We start from the raw sequence: 18707 nt of genomic DNA on the forward strand, positions 1-18707 counted from the left end.
TAAGTCATTCTGCTGGAGAACTGAAATCAACTACTTGATTTTTTTTAAACTTGGTTCTTTTGTTTCTTACATGCTAAGAAAAACCATACAACTGTAGTCAGCCTACACCATAAATTCCACTACACTCCAGAATCCAATGCAAATCTTGCATGAAAACACAAGACCTTCATATTTCCAAGCTCTACTACCACCTGTTAAATTCTCATGTTTATGAGGTAATATTTAAAGACTCACAGAATGATATTTGACCATCAGGTAAGCCCAAGTAAATGCATGATAATTCCAGCATTTCTTTGGCATTATTTTAAATTTATTATTAGCTTTAATACCTTAATTCCAGTGAGGCATCACTGCCATTTCCATCAGACAGCTTTAAAGCCAAACAACCCTTTTTCTTCTCAGCTCAAAAGTGTGGTTCTAGAGACAAATCAGAAGGAGCTGAGGGGCACTTGGCCTGGAATCCTCTCAATGTGTAGATCCCCCTTTTCCAAGGAGTCCTGAGCAATTCCAGACCCATCCTTCCCTGCTCTCAGCAGCCAACCCCCATGTGCCATGTCACAGAACTTTCCTTGCTGGAGCTTCCATTTCCACCAGGACAGTCCTCATTTTATTCTAGCTAGGAACCAACTCATTTCCCTTCCCTCCCATGAGCTTTTAGCAAGCCATTGCTATATTTACTTTTCTATTCTCAATTCCAAAGATGCTATTTAGGGCCTGGTAAGTACCTTAGACTCCTTTGAAAATTGCCTTTATAATATTAGTACCAGTTTTGTTGCAGCTTCTTGATGGCAACAAGACAAAGCAGCACATCTGTGGAGAAGGGGGAGGCCTTGATTCATGGCTAGCCCAATCTCCTAAATAACTACTCTCAAAGAGATTTCGACCTCTGATCAAATGTCATGGGATTTTCAAAGCCATGGACCTGCTTTTACAAGCCTCAGCCCAATTCAATTCTTACACTGTGCTTAATAAGATCTGCAGCCCTTCTTTGGTCATAAAGTACTTGATAGTGGCCTTTTTTTCTTGGTGCTGAGATGGATGAAGTGTTTTTTAGTATGATAGAAGCACAAATACAAATCTAAAAGAGAAAACCCTCAATCTTACTCTTATAGTTGAGTAACCATTAACCTTTCTTCCTCTTCTCCCCAAAATACCAATTTGTATATAAAAACAAGCTCCAGGACTTAGACCTTGGGTGGCAGTTTTAAGCCTAAAATCAATTTTTGAATTATAAACCCTCTGAAAATAGGGGTTTATAATGGAGCCACTGACAGACCCTTAACTACAGCGGCGCTAGCGGGCATCACTATAATATAAGAATAAAACTAAATTACATCACTTGTCATCATTAAGAAAAATTTTCATCTCAGTTCTTCATTTGAAAAGCACTATAGTTAATGAATGATTACTGAGCCATGACACCTAAATGACTAAAATATAGGAATTATACTGAGGTCAACTCAAGTATTTTTTAAACCATGAAATTAAAGGATCTATTCGCTGTGCTATAGGATACCAGTCCTGGCTGTTATGCTCCCCTGCAACACTGACTTTGAGCATAAGGGAATGGTGTGTATTTTTACATTGGAGATAAGGGCCCCAGGCAAATTTAAGAGATGAACACATGATTGCCCAACAATGACCAAGTATGGGATTCCTCTCTGTGTTCATACATGTTTCCTTCAACACCTGTTTTCTTTATGCTCTTCTGCAGGTAACAAACTCCAAAAGGAAGACTATTTTATGGCAGTAGAAGGCACAAACTTCTTCTTTGAAAAATGATATTTAATTATTCAACAGAAAGTCCAGTAAGTTAAATTTAGTACACATTTAAGTACACCAGATCCTTTTACCAAGACACTTAAAAAGAAAGGCATTTTAAGGAGAGCTGACAGTACTGTACTATCTTGCAATGCCCTGACAGTACTTAACCACATCCCTTACATATTTTGTGATCTCGAATTAAGAACCAAAAAGGCTTATTATCCATGTGCTTGGATGTTTCAAAGGTAAATAAAACAAACTATAAAAAAAACCCCAGAAATGTAAACATTGCTTGCATGTGATTGGTTCTCTAATTTGAAGCCCTTTTATTCATCCTTCCAACTAGGAAAACGGAGATGGTCATGAGAGCCAGAATTATTTCAATTGCTCACACAACACAAAGAAATGAAAGGGACCAGGTAAAGATATGAAACAATAAAAAAGGAGGCAATTTTCATCATTGCCATGCAAAGATTCTACCTGTGTGATACCTCCCCAGTGCACCTACTTTGCTCATGTTCTCACAGCACTCAGCCTCAGCCCTGCTGATCATGAAGATTTGTCTAACACTTGAAAAAATGCCAAAACTATGAAAAAAAAGTATGCAGTGCCTATGAGATTAGAGCTCTAGGGATATGCTGTCAGTCCTGCTCCTTAATTCCAGAAGCCACATTCACCTAATGTTTCACTGAGCTTCAGGTAAATGAGGATGACTGAGTAACCCCAGATGCTCAAATGCTTCAAAGGACAAGCAGCAGTAGCAGTGCTTATTATTTTAACCTCAATTCTTTCACCTTTTTTGGGGGGGACAAGGGCAGGGGACACACACAGGACTGGTGGGTGTGGATGGAGGGCAGCACACAAGCAGGAAAAAGCTATCCAGGGAACAGTGACTGAACAACTGGATTTATTCATTTTTTCCGTATCAAATTTTAAATGCACACATTTCCCAATAAAGGGTTTCAAGATGCTACTTGAAGAATATTTTGTTTCCCAATGAGGAAAACTCTCACTAGGTCTTGGAGCTGATGAAAGTGTAAGCAGAAGTGAAGGTTTCCAAATCGAAAACGATGAATGTAGACTGCATGTTAATTGTCACCCAGCTAGTTTGCTCATGTTGGTCACATGGCTAGTGACAGGCAGATGTTGATGGAGTCTGACCTGTTCTAAAAAGCTGGCATTTTCAAAAAAATTAGATAGAAGCTATCTCTGCAGTCTGTGGAAAAAGAAAAGGGGAGAAAGGGGCTCCTGACAGCTCAAGCAGAGGAGGAAAATTAGAAAGGAAAGCCAGTACCACTACCATATGGGCTCATAGCTCATCAGGACAGCTGGCAAGAAACATTGCTCTTCTCTTCTTTACTTCCAGGGCTGTGATACATTTCTTTATATGGCTATCAATAATGCTGAATGATTAATGCTAATGATTTATGTTAATTTCATTATAAGCTTTATTTGTTGCCCAGTGTTGAATTAAGCCTGTCAAATCATCCTTTTCCACATTGCTAAAGATTCTTAAAATGCAGAGCTAAATATAACATCTGATCATTAATATGTTAATACACCTGTTTCATATATAGACCAGGAAAACAAGAAAGTGGCTATTTTAAGATTTTTCTGAGAGCAGTGGTTCAGGAATCTTACGTCTACTTACTGCCAATTACTTACAGGAGAAACTGACATTTAACATTTTCTTCCTGCAACTCTTAAAAAAACCAGCACAAATATTATCCTCTGATAGCAGATTGCAAAACACCATGTCACCATTCTTTAAACAGCAAATAATACATGTGCACCTTCCAGTGAGCAGTCCAGCCCCTGCTGAGACGCCCATTTTCTACCATTTTATAGAAAGTTACGCCTGGTTGTCCAAAATAAGTAGGAATAGAGTAATATTCACAGGATACTATTTAAATATGTTAAATCAATCTCTGGATCTACCCAGAAATACCTCTTCCAGCTCAGACTGTCTGTCCCTTTGTGTTGTTCTGTTTTATAGAGGAAAACTGTCAGCCCCTAACTCTTCCTTTATTGATCTCAGGCCAACATTTCAGAAATTCTAATCCCACTCCCTCTCTTCCTTTAAGTCTGTTTTGGTTAAAACCAGCTCATTTTACTCTCTCAGAGACCCAGACCCAGGTCCCACACCAGAGTATCCCAAGGTGCTGAACCACCCCTGTGCCATTTCCCCTTCACTCACCTGCAGGGACCAGTCCTGCTATGGACAGAGGGAATCTCCCTAACCCCAGCAGGGACAGCAGCACTCACAGCAGCCCAAGGAACTCCTTGGGAACACAGGACGACCTGTCACACAAGGCAGGGGTGGAGGATCAAGGTTTAATCAAGGTTTAGATCCCCTTCACCCCGTGCCTGCACTGCCCCCATGGGAACCTCCAGAGATCAGGGGCATTTGAGCCAACACCTTCCTTGTCCTCATGGCATGAAGCCAACAGAGCCACAAAATAGGGGAAGAGGAAGAGAAACATTTTTTTTTTTTAACCTGTTCTAAGGCTCTAAAATATTTTTCAAAGTTGAAGCATGTCAGGTATAATTTTTCACTGTATTTTTCCTGCCATAACTATTTCAGTACTACCTTTCACCTGTACAAGGTCTTCATGTACAAGGACTGAAAATCACTTGTAAAAAATCATTTTCTAGTCCTTAAATTTCACTGGGTTTTTCACTTAAAAGTTTACCTACTATTTTTAAATTATTGCTTTACTTACATATTTATTAATAAATTTCTCACATTAACAGCTTGAAATAAAGACACTAACTATAAAAAATCTTTTAATTCAGTCTACAGAACACACTGCTGTATGATTTTTGCATGTAGACTTGTTTATTCCTCTGAGGCTGGACAAAAGAGAAGAGTTGGATGACTGCAACTACTTAAATGAAAAATATCCTTCGTTTAAGTGCATATCAAATGCAGGACTTAGCACTTGAGCAAATGTTATACGGAATTTGAGGGAAAAAGAAAAAAGATTTTGCAAAAACTAACACAGAATTTTGACCTAAATACTAAGAATTGAAATCTGAGCTCTTGTGAAGTTCTAGATGTTTGCCTGAAGGTTCATTGACTTTTGAGCCTGCTCTTGATGTTCTTGTCTCTACATATCTTTCATTAAAGTTCCCAGATTTTTAAATGAGGGCAATTTTGGGGGGAGCACTGAAGGGATTGCTCTCCTAGGAACCTGTTTGATCCACTGCACAGAGCACTGATATAAAACAGCTAGACTACAGTTTTATGAGCTCTGAATCCCATCAACCCCAAAGTTACATATACTGTATTCATAGATCTTAATTACAAAACCTAAGAAAAATACATGTGAATTCTTAACAGCTTGAACTTGTTTATTTTTTTTCTCTTCATATCTTCTACTTACAGCTTTAAAACTACAGTCTATCAGTTTTGTACAAAAAGGGAAATATTGTATTCATTGCTCCTCCTTTTTATGATGAAACTACAGTTCTACCAGTTGGTCTGGGCTATACAGCTAACAAATGTCAAAACATATGGACCAAACCATTTATCAAATAATCTACTCTGAATAGATAGGCACTATCAGCAATCTGGTATTGATCTTTACAGGCTACTCTATTGTTCATCTGAGCATCCACAATGCCAGCAAGAATTAATGAAAGAAGCAAAACAATGCATACCAAGCACATAACTTCTTTTTCTACTCTTTTTTTCTTTTTGCTTTAAGTTTGGTAAAATTTATGTAGCTATCAGAAATACATTACTATAAACAAGTGTGCAGGCAGTATAGGATATGTGATGCAAATATCACCTCCCAAGCATTAACTTCTGCACACTCCCAGTATATTTACTCCTAGATTAGTGTAGCCTACTTAGAGTTAAGACCTAGCATGATAAATTCCTTGCAGCATTACACTGGCATTCACTAGAGCTGAGACTGAGATGGCACTTTCATTAAAAGCTCCATTTCAGGGCATGTTTAATGTCTTGGACATTTCAAATTGCATCTGGCTGAATCTTGGCATACAGCTTGTCAGTCCAGATGCACAGTTTTTGTTTGTTTTTCTTACAGAAAATCGTATAAATTGGTTGTGGCATCCATGAGTTCCATTGTGACTAAAAATATTAAACATTAGTATTTGGGGAACAGGTTTTTTAAAAGGAGAACACAAGGAAAACACTCCTTGTTCAAATTTACCTGCATGCTTGCTCCCACACTGCCTTCCATAAGCTCCGCAAAAACCCACAGGTCAAGCACCTAATTCTCCTTCAAATTCTTCTTTGAAATGCTCTGCTAAGGAGATGCTATTTCATATACTATGTTTTGATTTAGACTGCTGAGATTTGAGATTATCAACCCACAATACAAAATTTTGGATACTGACATTACTGCTGTTTTCTATTCACTGTCTGCTGTATGAGGAGCACAATAGGGGAGACGGGATAGAAAGCAAAAAAGCTGCGACCACACCTGCAGCCAACAATTACACCCAGTGAATCTCCTTCCAAACAGCAAAACACAACCACCACCCATACAGCACAAAGCAACCACAACGTGCAAGAAATTCAGGGTTTTTTGCAGGGCTCAGAAATCTAGGTCTGTTTCCCCAACCTCTGCCCCATGTAATCAAAACTCACCTTCCATCTCCTGCTTCTTACATTCCTCCCCTATTATAATAAATAATAAATACCCCTATGTATTTATTTAGATGGTCATGGCAGTGATTTTACCATGGAGAAATGTGGGGTAGAAATATGAAGAAGCAAGGGAAGTCCCACAGCATACATGCCTGGAACTCAATCACTGGTTCTGGACATTGTCAACACAATTTGTAGACTGGAAGATGTTCTTTCCTGAGGTCCTACTCAAACAAACAAGATTGTAACAGCACTAATCTTGTTGACACTTTTATATTAAAGAATCCATCATGTTATTATGTAGGAATGTTCCTCACCGTGAGCTTCCAAGTTGGACAGGCTCAATTCCACAAAGCACATATATGTTTGGGAAATAGCCAGGTGCCCTAAGCACCCTCCTATGAATTGGGGGATAATGGCAAGTCTGAGGAATAAAACAAAATATGATATTGCTATTGACAGGGCCACTGCTAACAGTTTTCTGAGAATCATGCATTTCTGAAATACTTCCTGTTAATTAACTACAGGATACTTATGAGTTGCAGGTTTTGCCCAAGTTCTGTTTAAGATCTTACTAATTTCCAGTGATTAGCATTAAGTTTAAGTATGTCAGCATTTCCATTATAAACCACATTCTCAGGGGTTTATTAAATTATTGGAAAAAAATTATTCTGAGGTAGAACTCAATACTTAGGGGTAAATTTTCAAAGTGCAGCATGCAGTTTTAGCTCCTGATCTCTGAACAAAGTCAGTAAGAAGCTGCAGAGCTGTACCCCTAGTCAATGCTTTGAAATTTTACTTCAAAGTCTCACCCCAGGAACAAATTCTGTCACACACACACAAAAATCAATTTGACCTCTTTAAATCTGAAGAATGCTTATATTCATGTACTGTAGCTGCTAATCATAAAAATTTTCACCATTTCCTAAATCTGCCCAGCCAAACAAACAACAGCTTTTGGGGAAAGGGAATAAGGCTTAGAAAGGGTATAAATACTATAAGGGAAAAAAAAAAATTATTGGTGCTTTAACCAGAAACATAACCAGGGTAATTACAGACTGCCATGTTTACAGCCAGCTCTACACACAAAAAAGAAAAAGAGAAAAAAGTAGCAGTGCATTTGTTTAGACATCAACATGACTATACTCAACTGAGCTTATTAAATGCAACATCAATAACCAAGAAAGATGATCCTTTTCTACTGCCAAGAAAATGACCAGGAAAATGACTCTAACCCAGTAAAATGGTAGACATCTTACACTGAAAGATTTGAAGGGGAATGCATTGAATATAAAGACGACTAGTGCTGTGGCATTGAAGAAAAAACATAATTTTTCATTGATGTAAGGCAGCAGAGCTGGAAAGAACACAAATACAACAGTAGATCCATTAACCACACGACAAGAAATAGTGTTCACATCGACTTACTAAACTGTTTTTGATTCTTTAGTACCAACACGCAGAACAATCCTTACATTATGTTGCCAAGGAAAACCTAGAATGCATTTATTTCATAATGCAGCTTTCTTCCATTATCATAATAGAGCCATCATAGTTGTTGCAAACACTGTATGGCCTCAAACACCTAAATACAGCCATTAAATTGGACATTTTTTAAGAGGAGGACATTTTAAGCCTCCCAGGAGAGTTGTGTTGCCTGGCAAACTCTCAGCAGGAACCATCTATTACTGCAAACCTTGCTCACATGTGAGGGAGGAGGAAATGATCTCAGCTAACAAAGGGGACACATTTGGAGCCAGGACCAGAGAAGGAAGGTTACTCCAAGGCCATTTAAGTTAACACCATGCACTGACACAGGACCTCAGGTGGGTTTTAAGCTGAGCAGTTGAGTTTAGGAAGCTTGTATCCATCCTTGGCAAGAGATTTTTGTCTTCTGTGATAGCAAATTACAGCTTAACCTCTATTTTTATCTTGATAAAATAAGATCTCACCTGCTTTTAGCACTTCAGCTTTGTGCCCATTGAGGACAAGGTTGCACTGAAGAAGGAAAACACAAGACTGTAGAGCACCTAAGACACTCAAAGCTTTGTAAAGTATTCCTCTCTCTACATACAAAGGGTGCAAAACCAGACTTTTTCAATCACTGCTGTGCGAATTCATCACAGTAGCAAGTCAGAGACAGACACTTTATGATTCTTGTCTGAAAATCAGGAATAACTCCTTTATGTCCTTTGTTGTATTGTCCATGCTTAGTAAGCCTTTAGTCTGAGGTTTCATTAATAGTATCAATCCAGTGGTTGCAGCTGAAATATCACATGGTGCCACCCTGCCAATTATTTGCTAATCTATTAGAAAGAGCTCAGAAGGACTAACCAGGAGTTCAAGCTATTTCATATCCATTTAATTTAAAGTATTATTCATTTCATGATGGCTTGTTTACATGTGTAATAAAACTCAGAAGCACAGAGACACCTTTCTTTTGCCCAGCTCTTTATATAAAAAAGCCTTGAGACAATTAAATAAAATTATTAGTGGTGGATTAAAATATGGCACTTGCATTGATCAGTGTTCCAGCTTTTCAGTAAGTGTTTTTTGTTCTCATCTTGGCCACATTTTAGGATTCATAAAACCTAACAATCAATTCTCCTCTGAATGAGTAATAAAAATCTTCCTTTTAATTTCACCTAAACTGTATTTGCACAAATATGTTGCTAGCACTGAACTTGCATAAGAAATATTACAGTATCTCTTAGAGAAATTTGCACAAATAATTCAATGTGAAAAGTGTGCCATGGCAAATCACATTATCACATGCAGCTCACAATTAACTCTATTAATGCTGACCCATCAGCAGTCCAGCATCTCACTGTTTGCTGGAAGTGGTTAATTAGTTACCAGAACCATTAATTATGGTCTCTTGAAAAAACACAATTATCTAACAAAGAGAAGTATGGTTTTTTCATTAATTCATGTAATATTTTTTAGAATTTCTTGGAAGTCCTTTTCCTTACTGTCAACATTATCTTCATCCCAATGGACAGAAGTTTGCTGCACACTTCTGCAATGTCAGAGCCCAACTGAATAAAAATGCCTTTTAATTTTGGACTGGATGGGGTTTATGCCACCTCCCACCAGTCATTCCCAGCTAACTCAGCTCTATATTCTGGATCAACAACTTCTCCACCAGCTCAATACTAACAGAGACACCCTCACAGACCTCTGTGCTGCAAAACTCAGATTGAGATTGAGCAGAATCTGTACCAGATTAAGAAAGCATTATTTATTCACCCTTAACATAAATATGCCCTAAAGCAATGCATAAAAATTATAACACACATTCCCTCAGTGTCCATGCAGAGTATCTTTGTGGGAAAACACCAACACCATCACTTCAAAATTAGTACCAGTATCACAGGACATTTATATAAAACTTAGCACATATATATATATTTTTAGATTAGTAAAACTTGTTATGACAACACCTGAAGCACAACTTTCATTTGTACAACTACCTAGCAGCGCTATAAATATATAAATACATAGGCACAATATTAATTTGACAGCATGGGGTAAGGACAGGGATGGTGTGGCTAAGTGCCTACTAAAGAAGGCTTGGCAGTTTGTGGTAGAAAATATTACACATTCAGTCCTTAGGAACAGAATTCAAACATCAATCCTGAAGTGCAGCTGAAAGAGGGAGCAGGTGCTCTCGACAGCCCTTAGCTGGGAAAAGCACACACTCCTAGTTTAGATTACTTATCCACGTGCTTCTATTGTACCAACAGCAGCAGCATGGGATCAGGAATAGTGGAGTAGTTAAATTATATTTTACAAAGTACACTTTAAAAAGTACAGAACTGTGACCAAAAAATTAAAAAAGAAAAACTACGACAGGATTTTATGGTTTACTATTCAGCAAAAGAGGCAAAGAAAAAACTCTTACAGAAGCTCTGAATTCAGCAAGTACATTGGATGAAGCTCATGTGCAAGTTTATCCAGTCCACTGAGAGCTCCACCAGCAATTGTCTTGTCCAAGCTGCTGGAAAATCCCAGAGCTGCTGCACATCTTTCCATCATACTCTGCCATTCTTGGGAAAACTCAGTTTTCCTCATAGTCCCCTCCCAGCCATAGTAAACCTCAGTGTTCTGATACACTGACCAGCTCTGCTTTCTGTGGCTTTCTGCTGGAAATCAGATCACCACCCTGAACAAAGAAAGGCTTGGGAGACTCTATACGCTCTACTTGTGCAGTTTTAAGAAACAAAGGCACACATGTAATGCATGAAGCAGAATTATTCCTTTACTGTGTACTGTGGTCTTGTATACAGGACAAAAAGAATGCAGGTACCTCCAAATGGAAATTTCTACTCCTTGACAACTTCTTAATCTGCAGAAATGGAAGAGACAACCCCATACAGGGCAGGGGACACAGAAAGGGAGGAAAAAAGACTAAATAATAGGGCCAGTGACTCTCAAAGGGATATCAGATGTATCCTGCTGAAGGCAAAGAAAGCTTCACTGAGGTTTTCCAAATAATTGACAAGAACATTTTCATTTCCTCATCACCTAACTTCTCAAACTGGATAGAAAAAATAGCAGGGTTTATACTCAGTCTTTTAATCTATGGCCCAAGAACAGGTTGGGAGATAAAATCAGACAAAACCAGTACTACTTTCTGTAACTGGATTTCACAAAATCCAGCCTGGCTTCAAAATATGCGAAAGGGCTTAATATTTAAAAAACCTATGAGGTCTTTATATTTAAAAAAACTATTTGGCTGCCAACTCACTTCCAACCAAACCTCTACCATACAACATTTACAATCCAATCCCCAGCTTAAAACCTTCGTGCACTTCCTGGTACTTTCAGCTATCACTGATCATTGCGTCCATCGCTAAAATTAACCTGTTTATGGACAAGACCAGGGCTAATATCATTATCAGTGTGCCAGCAGTTTCAGTCATTATTTTATGTATCTTCAACAGTCTAGTAGTGAGCTAATTCTGAAACTAAGCAAATTGACAACAGACAATATGGGAAATATTTTTTAAATGCTATAAAGATATGCTTTGGAAGAGTTGATGATCAAAGAATGCATATAATAATATTCTCATTAATTTTCTCACGATGGAAAACCCACTCTTTTGCAGTGGAAGAACATTTTAAAGTTATATAACCAAAAGGTTGAAGGATCAAGCACCAAATTTTCTTGTAAGAAAAATTCACCAAGTATTTTTACTTGCAGGCTCTGGGGTTGACCCAGCTGTCAGGAGAGGGCAGCATATTCTGAGTTTTTACTCAGCATTATTCATCTCCCCTTTACACAGATCTCACACAAAGCCAAACGTGTGTGATGGAAATACAAAACAAAGAGTTTACAAATGTAAAAAATACACAGACACATGTTGGAAAGGTCTGGGGGAGTTGTGGACTCTCTGTACTACTCAGGACTTGGTACAACCACAAATGGAATCCCTTTCCTTGCACCAACCACCCTTTATTTCCATTGGGCAGTTGATGTTGTCTTGCATGTACAATTTTGTTAAATGAGGTCTCTGTTCTAAGTATCACATTATTTACAGCTCGTTATGGTTTGATTGAAAAAATCTTGTTCCACTGATTAGATGTTGTCTGTATTATACAGGCTCATCCTAGATTTGTTTCACCAAGTCCAGGCTATAACAGCTTTTCTCACTCTGCTTCAATCCACAGTGCTTGATACCACCTCATCAGCCTCTTAAAGGTTCTCCTCCTTCTAATCAAGCCCCTAGAGGCACTTCAGCAGCTAACCTGGGTGATTACAGGCATTGCTGTTGTAATTTTCTAAATTGTAAATGCTTTTTCTTAGTCATCAGTTTCAATTGTGTAAAGTTGCCCAACTGTAATGGAAGTTGCATGCAGAAATATTGTTGAAAATTTAATTTGCATGCAAATCTGCCCACTTGCCATCCTTTATTGTGAAGTGTTAATGTAGTCACACAGTGCTGCACTCATGGATTACCAGGGCTTTCAACCAGGCTCTGTGACCACGACCACTTGACTGTACCACCCTGCCTTGCCCCACAAACATTCCCATTTGGGTTCACCACCCACAAGCTCTGCTGGCACACATGTATTTTCAGAAGCACACGGTTCACTATATGCTCCTACATGCAGTCCTGCTCACAGTAGCTACAAAATTATTTTCACTTGTGCCAAAACTAAAATACATATTTTAATTAACATTTTTACTTCATTGGCCTCCTTCCCTTTATTTCTCTCAGCCAAAAGCAAACAAAGAAAACAACCCCACAATCTCTGGCACTTTCCAGTGAGATTCATCCTTAGCCTGATACCTGTCTGTTGTCAGAGGTCTTTGCTCTGCCTCCCCTTGCTCCTGCTTTATTCCTTTGAAAGAAAGGCAGCTGCACGTGCTGCACCCTTATTACTGCAGGCTCCATCAGCAGGTGCCTGTCATTATCACCTACCAGCTTTCCACTGTGATTTATTGTATTAAGCAGTTGTAGCTGTAGGTAATTAAGGAGTACCACTCTGATGCTCTGATGTGACTAATAATCACTACACAACTCCTGTTACACTAGGAAAAAGTCTCTTTCCTCCTCACTTTTTAAGATTTGCTCAACACAGGCAGCTGACTTGCTGCTTCTTTTAATTCCATATTCTACACTTGCAACACTCTGGATCCAAAGTCATTTTTAATGTAGCACCTGTAGACAGTGCAGCTTCATTCTAAAGAATAGTAAGACTGTACACATACTTATTCACAAATAAAAATAATTCTCAACTTAGAGACAACTTCATTTTTGTTTCTGAAAGTATTGTTCTGCCATTTTTACAAATACCAATGCTCAGAAGTGCATTCTAAACTTTGGCATCTTTATACCATGGGAAGTACAAACTCATCTCCTGTACGTGGACATTCACTGCAGTAACTTCTTCCAAAACCTGACTGAAAAAAGCACAAACACGAAAGAATCACACATTTAGCATTTGTCTCCATGGGTTTTAATCTAATGAGGGAGTGATCCAACGTACTCTAACTTTGCTCTGCAGAATCCTGTTTTCTTTATGGAGAAAGTATCCCCACCCCAGGGAGCAGGAACTGCATGGCAAAATGAAAGATAATCCAGACACCCATTTCAGAAAAAAAAAAAAAAAAAAACAAAAACAAAATTTAGACTGAAGATCTATTAACTTTGGGGAAAGGAAAACACTGGTTCAAATGAACCAATAATCATATTGTAAGCATTCCATATCTGTTTTGAAAGCTGAAACAGAAGGGTCATTGCTAACAAAATCCATTCACCCATTCTTCAACTGTACTCTAAAAAAGTGTTTATATGTTTCATTAGCTATTGGTACAAAAAAAAAGAAAAGCACTGCTAATAATTCAGTAACATATAAGTGAAAGACCTTTCCAGAAACAATTTGTACATTCCAGATTTTCTTGGAATTACAAAAATGTAACAACACTCTCAATTGTGTTTTGGGTTGTTGGGATTTTTTTTATGTTTACCAAGAAAATTTACAGGCTCATTCATTAAATCACAGGATACAAGACACTGGAAATGGAATAGGTCACTAAGGGTCAAGTATTATTTTAATACATAACTCAAGCATTGTCCCTGGAGTAGGTCTGAATGATATGTGAAACAGTCCAGTAATGAGTGTTATCACTTAATTTGGCATTCTTATTTGAAATTCCCTTCAAAGCCTCTCTTCTGTATGTTGAAATAGCCCAAAATGTCTTTGAAACATTCTATTACTACTATAATAAGCAATTTCATAACAGAAGAAAATTGTACTTTTCTTTCTGATAAGTTCGCACTAATTGAGATACTGAAAGAAATTTTGGAGCACCAGAAAAGAGAAAAAGCAGTAAATATTTTAGCTTCCACAGAGAGATGCTAGGCAAGGCAGTTCAATTTTGTAACCTGGACCTACACCTAACAGGATTTTCAAGTTTAAAGAAACATACTGCAATTCTGGGTTTTCACAGTGCTCATTTAATTGAATACACACACTGAGAAAATTATTAAGAAGCAATTAAAGATTAAAAGTTTCACTGCACTTCTGCTTCTCATTTAATGGCAAAATTCCACTGCTAGAAGGAAAACAATATTTACTGTTCTGACATACCTGGCCTTCAACCATATTCAGAACTGAGCTGGGGCTCCAGAAATGGAGCTGACCAAAGACTAACAGAATAGTGTCTCAGTCTTGCAATATTGTTAATTTCATTTTAAAGTTCTTATTCAAAACAACAACACATGTCCCCAGTGCATCATTATGTCATGCATTAGCTTCATTTACTCAGAGGAGTTTTTCCACCTCTCCCCTGCTCTCAGGCAGAGGTCACTGCTATCAAAGAAGGCAAGAGAGCTCAGTTTACAAATCTTGGTGCATTAGACACAAAGAACAGAATATGAGCATGTAGATTTACTTTAACTCCTTTGAACACAGCAAGAAGTATAGCTATAAGGCAGTAAGCTTAAAGCAATTGATAAATTATTAGGAAAGAGATGAAAAACTGTCTTTCACAGCAGTTTGTTTTTTTTTTTTAGTGACCCTAATTTTCAGATTCTTTGCACTTCTGGTCACAGTGTGTCCAGTCTGGCTCCCAGCCCATGGCTACCCTAACTCAGCAAAGCAAATTTTACAAACTGGCTACCTGGAGCCATTCCTACTTCCCATCAGGTCAGCTAGTCATAGAAGATCTTAATTATTTACAGGTCAAACTTACTCAGCCAGTCCCAGTTCAGGTACAGTTGTTAAGTGCAGGCTACGCTGTGCCCTGGGTGTGGATTGAACCTGATTTTTATTAACACTTGCTTTAAAAGATTTTTTTTTAATTTTCTTCAGTGAATTACAATTAAAGATTTGTCCTACTTAGACACTTTTGCATGTCACACTAAGCCATATACAAGCCCCCCACATAAAACAGAACACACATTAAGGTACAGTTCCAGCATACCTGACAATTTGGTGTTAGAAGGAACTCTACATAAAATAAAGACAGCTTTGCAGTCCTTTCCTCCACTAGAATAAAATCCCCATGCTGTCTTTGCAGAGCAGAGCTCTCAGGATCTATCTGCTGTTCTAACACAGCAGTAATTGCCAAGCACCTCCAATCTAGGGTTCAAGCAAAATGATTCTGAGCAGCTCCACATCCCTTCTCAGGATGTCAGCACTGGCCAGCCTCTTCCATTGCCTTCCTGTGCATTTTATCTGTGCCTTTATCTTTTCCTCCCTTTATTTTGCTTTATCTATTTTCGACAATAGTGACTAGCCCAGTATAACAGCATTATATAAGCTTTTTACAGTGCCATGTTTTGCTTTACAGAGTGAGCATAAATGAGGAAACACTAAGTTAAACCCTGACAGCCAATGCTGGATGTATCAGCTTGGCCTATAAATAAGCACTGATCACCTCCATTTTATTGAACTCATTTTCCAGGCAAGCAAAGACCACGAGATTCCTCTGCAAATTTTCCCTTTACACTCTCCAGCAGTGCTGCTGGTGTCAGCCCCGACAGATTTATGGCCTATTCATTCATGGGAACAAAAACCCTGCCAGGGCTGGTCATGGAACACGCAGTAGCAGTTAGTTCAGAAGATAACAGCTGCAATACCTCACTTCCTTATTCAGCACTCTATAGCACACACTACTTGGGAGATAATAAATGCTTCTTGTTTGTATTTCTTGAGTAATATCAGAGGAAAGGGTCCACATTACAACAGTATGAAGTGGCACTGCAACACAGGGGGATTAATCAGTGCTTTCAGTGTATTTATTCCTTCCCTGCCTTTATGGTTTTATAACTGACATAAAAAAAAGTTGCTCTGCACTGTTTTTATACAGTGTCCCTTCCAGAGGTAGTCAAATACTTAAATTTTTTAATTAGCTTTCACTTAATTTAACAGGTTGCTTTGAATTATTTTGAATTCTGAGGTCTTACATGTAGGCATTCACTGCCAGAATTAACCAGTTATGTTCCCTTACACCCAAAGCCAAAAAAACTGCTTTGACTGGAGATTATTAAATCTGCCAGATTCCTTGCACCATTTTGAGAAAGCAAAGGTGTAGTAGCTTTTCAGACAGTCTCCATCTGCAGTAGGATGTGGTGTCAGGGAGAAGAGGTCAGACTGAATGAGCACTGCTGGTTCTGGAGGCTGCTCCCAGCCATCAGGGTTGGGAGAGGCACTCTCAGGTGGGGTAAAAGCTGAGTGTTTAAGCCATGCACTGATGCCTCCTTGCAGGCAATCAAACCCCTCCAACCCTTCATCCTTTTCCCAAAAGTGTCTGCTGCAATTCCACCTCCCCTTCCTCCGCAGCACCTCTCTGTCCCACTGAAAAAAGCAGGATGGAATTACACCAGCTGTAATCAAAACAGCATGGACTGAGACCAAGACCCACTTATGTGCAACTAATGCATATTTTCATGGTCCCTTTGAAGGGAATACCTCAGTGACAGGAAAACCAGAGTGAAATTGTATCAATTTGTAATTTTCATCTTTTTACCACTCTCTGTTGCAAAATAATACCCAAATAAAGCCCTAAAATGAGCTCTTAATTACATTAAAATCAGGTTTTACTGAGTATTTTTTAGCTTAGAGCATTATAGTCAGCTCTTACAGTTGGCTCAGGAGATCAGAAGTTCTAATCTCAGAGAGAATTTTCAACTTCAGAACCACAGTACCCAAAACTTAAGCTTATGGGGGTGAGTTTTTGCTTCACCTGAAAAAAATGAATAGCAATTGCTAATATAATGATGCAGACCAAAAGCATTTACCATCTGAATTTCCTACAAGCTTTTAGTGAAGTCATGAGCCACTGTCCCAGTTTTCAGATGGATCAAATGCACCTACACACCATGGCAAATAAAGGAGCAGATTTACTGTAAGTGTGGGAAACACAGGAATGATCAAATGGCCTCTGGCTCAGCTCGTAACACTGGAGAGAAGCAAGAGCAGCAGTATAAAAGTTGGCCAATTTAATACTCCTTCCTAATTTTAAGTGGCACAGGGGGAGGGAGAAAAAGGAAAAGAACTCAACAACCACCCCAAAATCCACCTGTACTGAGGGGTTTAAAGCCTCTGTGCTGTTCCCATTGGGTGGGGAAGAATGGGAGGGAGAAAATTGTTTCTGCATTGAAAATGGGGAAATGTAAGACACTGACCACTCACATGATTCATCCTTGCATTGTCCTACCCTGGCAATATAAATCTAAATATAAATACATATTTAATTGTACAATATTTATAAAGAAGCTTTTATGATGCAGGCTTACTTTAGCTACTGAAAATTAGCTACCCCCTGCCATAAAAACTGGATTTTTTCCCCCACTCAACATAGAAATACATACATTCTTATAATTGTTCTTTTCTTTCAAATCACCTAATATAACAAATCCTAGAAGACATTACAGTGCATCTGCTAAGCAGCCTCTTCATGAGCTCAATGCTTTAATGGGGAAATTGCCTGATTTAAGTAAATCATGTCACCTCCACCCAAGTAATCATATTTGTTGCAGACTTCTGCTGACCTCATCTCTCCAGCAAAAACAAAAACACATTTACATTTTCAGCTTGAGATATTTGGTTCAAATGATTTACAAATAGGTTGTAATGAAAACTAATTTTAGCCTACTCCAAAGATACTCTTTAAGTTCTCTGTTGATAGTGTTTACAGATATTCAATTATTGGTTACTGTCACTTAAACACAAATAGCATGTTTTTGCATAAAACAAACAAGTTACTTGCAAGATCATTTCTTTATAGGTTACAATATTTTGAAAATGTTTGTTGCAGGGGAAGTAATTGAACATCTAAAAAGCTGAACAAAAGCTAAATGTATGTATTTTCTACAATAAGAGGTTCCAGGGGGGTTTTGTGTATATTGTTTTCCCCTCTGTTTCATGCAGGAAATCCTTTTAGAAGCAACTTCCCACAGCATGATCCGCATCATAATTTTTCCATGTGAAATGTTCCAAAAAAAGCTAGGTAACTAGTCTTGTCAAATTTCAGGCAAGTTCTAAACAACAGAAAATAAAAGCAATTATTTTTACCCTAGTTATTTTTACCACATAGTGGCAAAAGCCAAACTGCTGCCACCATAAGGGCTGAGGTGAGAATTTCCAAGAGCACAGCACACCAATGCCCTCCAGACTGTCAGCCTCACTGGTTGCCTTTCCAGCTAAAATGAATTTATTCATCACCCTTACTTTTCACTTGGCCATGGATTTCCCAGCATGCACACACAACTTCTAACCTATAGCTAACCTCTATTCTTCTATCTCAAATTCTGATGCAAAAAAGAGAAAGAGGGCAGGGGGTTGGAGGTGGAGGGAGAAACCCACG

The 18707-nt window shown here is 38.4% G+C and overlaps 1 long non-coding RNA gene across 5 annotated transcripts in view; it reads right to left on the bottom strand.

Moving 5' to 3' along the window:
* LOC135452764 (uncharacterized) overlaps window positions 1–18707 on the bottom strand; it is a 147663-nt gene that overhangs the window by 61815 nt on the left and 67141 nt on the right. For 2 of the 5 annotated variants that reach the window (XR_010441694.1, XR_010441692.1), the window contains exon 2: window positions 3962–4065. The exons of the other annotated variants lie outside the window; for them this stretch is intronic. This is a non-coding gene — a long non-coding RNA (uncharacterized LOC135452764). The remainder of the gene's footprint in view (window positions 1–3961; window positions 4066–18707) is intronic. 5 annotated transcript variants of the gene reach the window in all.

This window comes from Zonotrichia leucophrys, chromosome 11 (assembly GCF_028769735.1).
Source record: "Zonotrichia leucophrys gambelii isolate GWCS_2022_RI chromosome 11, RI_Zleu_2.0, whole genome shotgun sequence".
NCBI lineage: Eukaryota > Metazoa > Chordata > Aves > Passeriformes > Passerellidae > Zonotrichia > Zonotrichia leucophrys.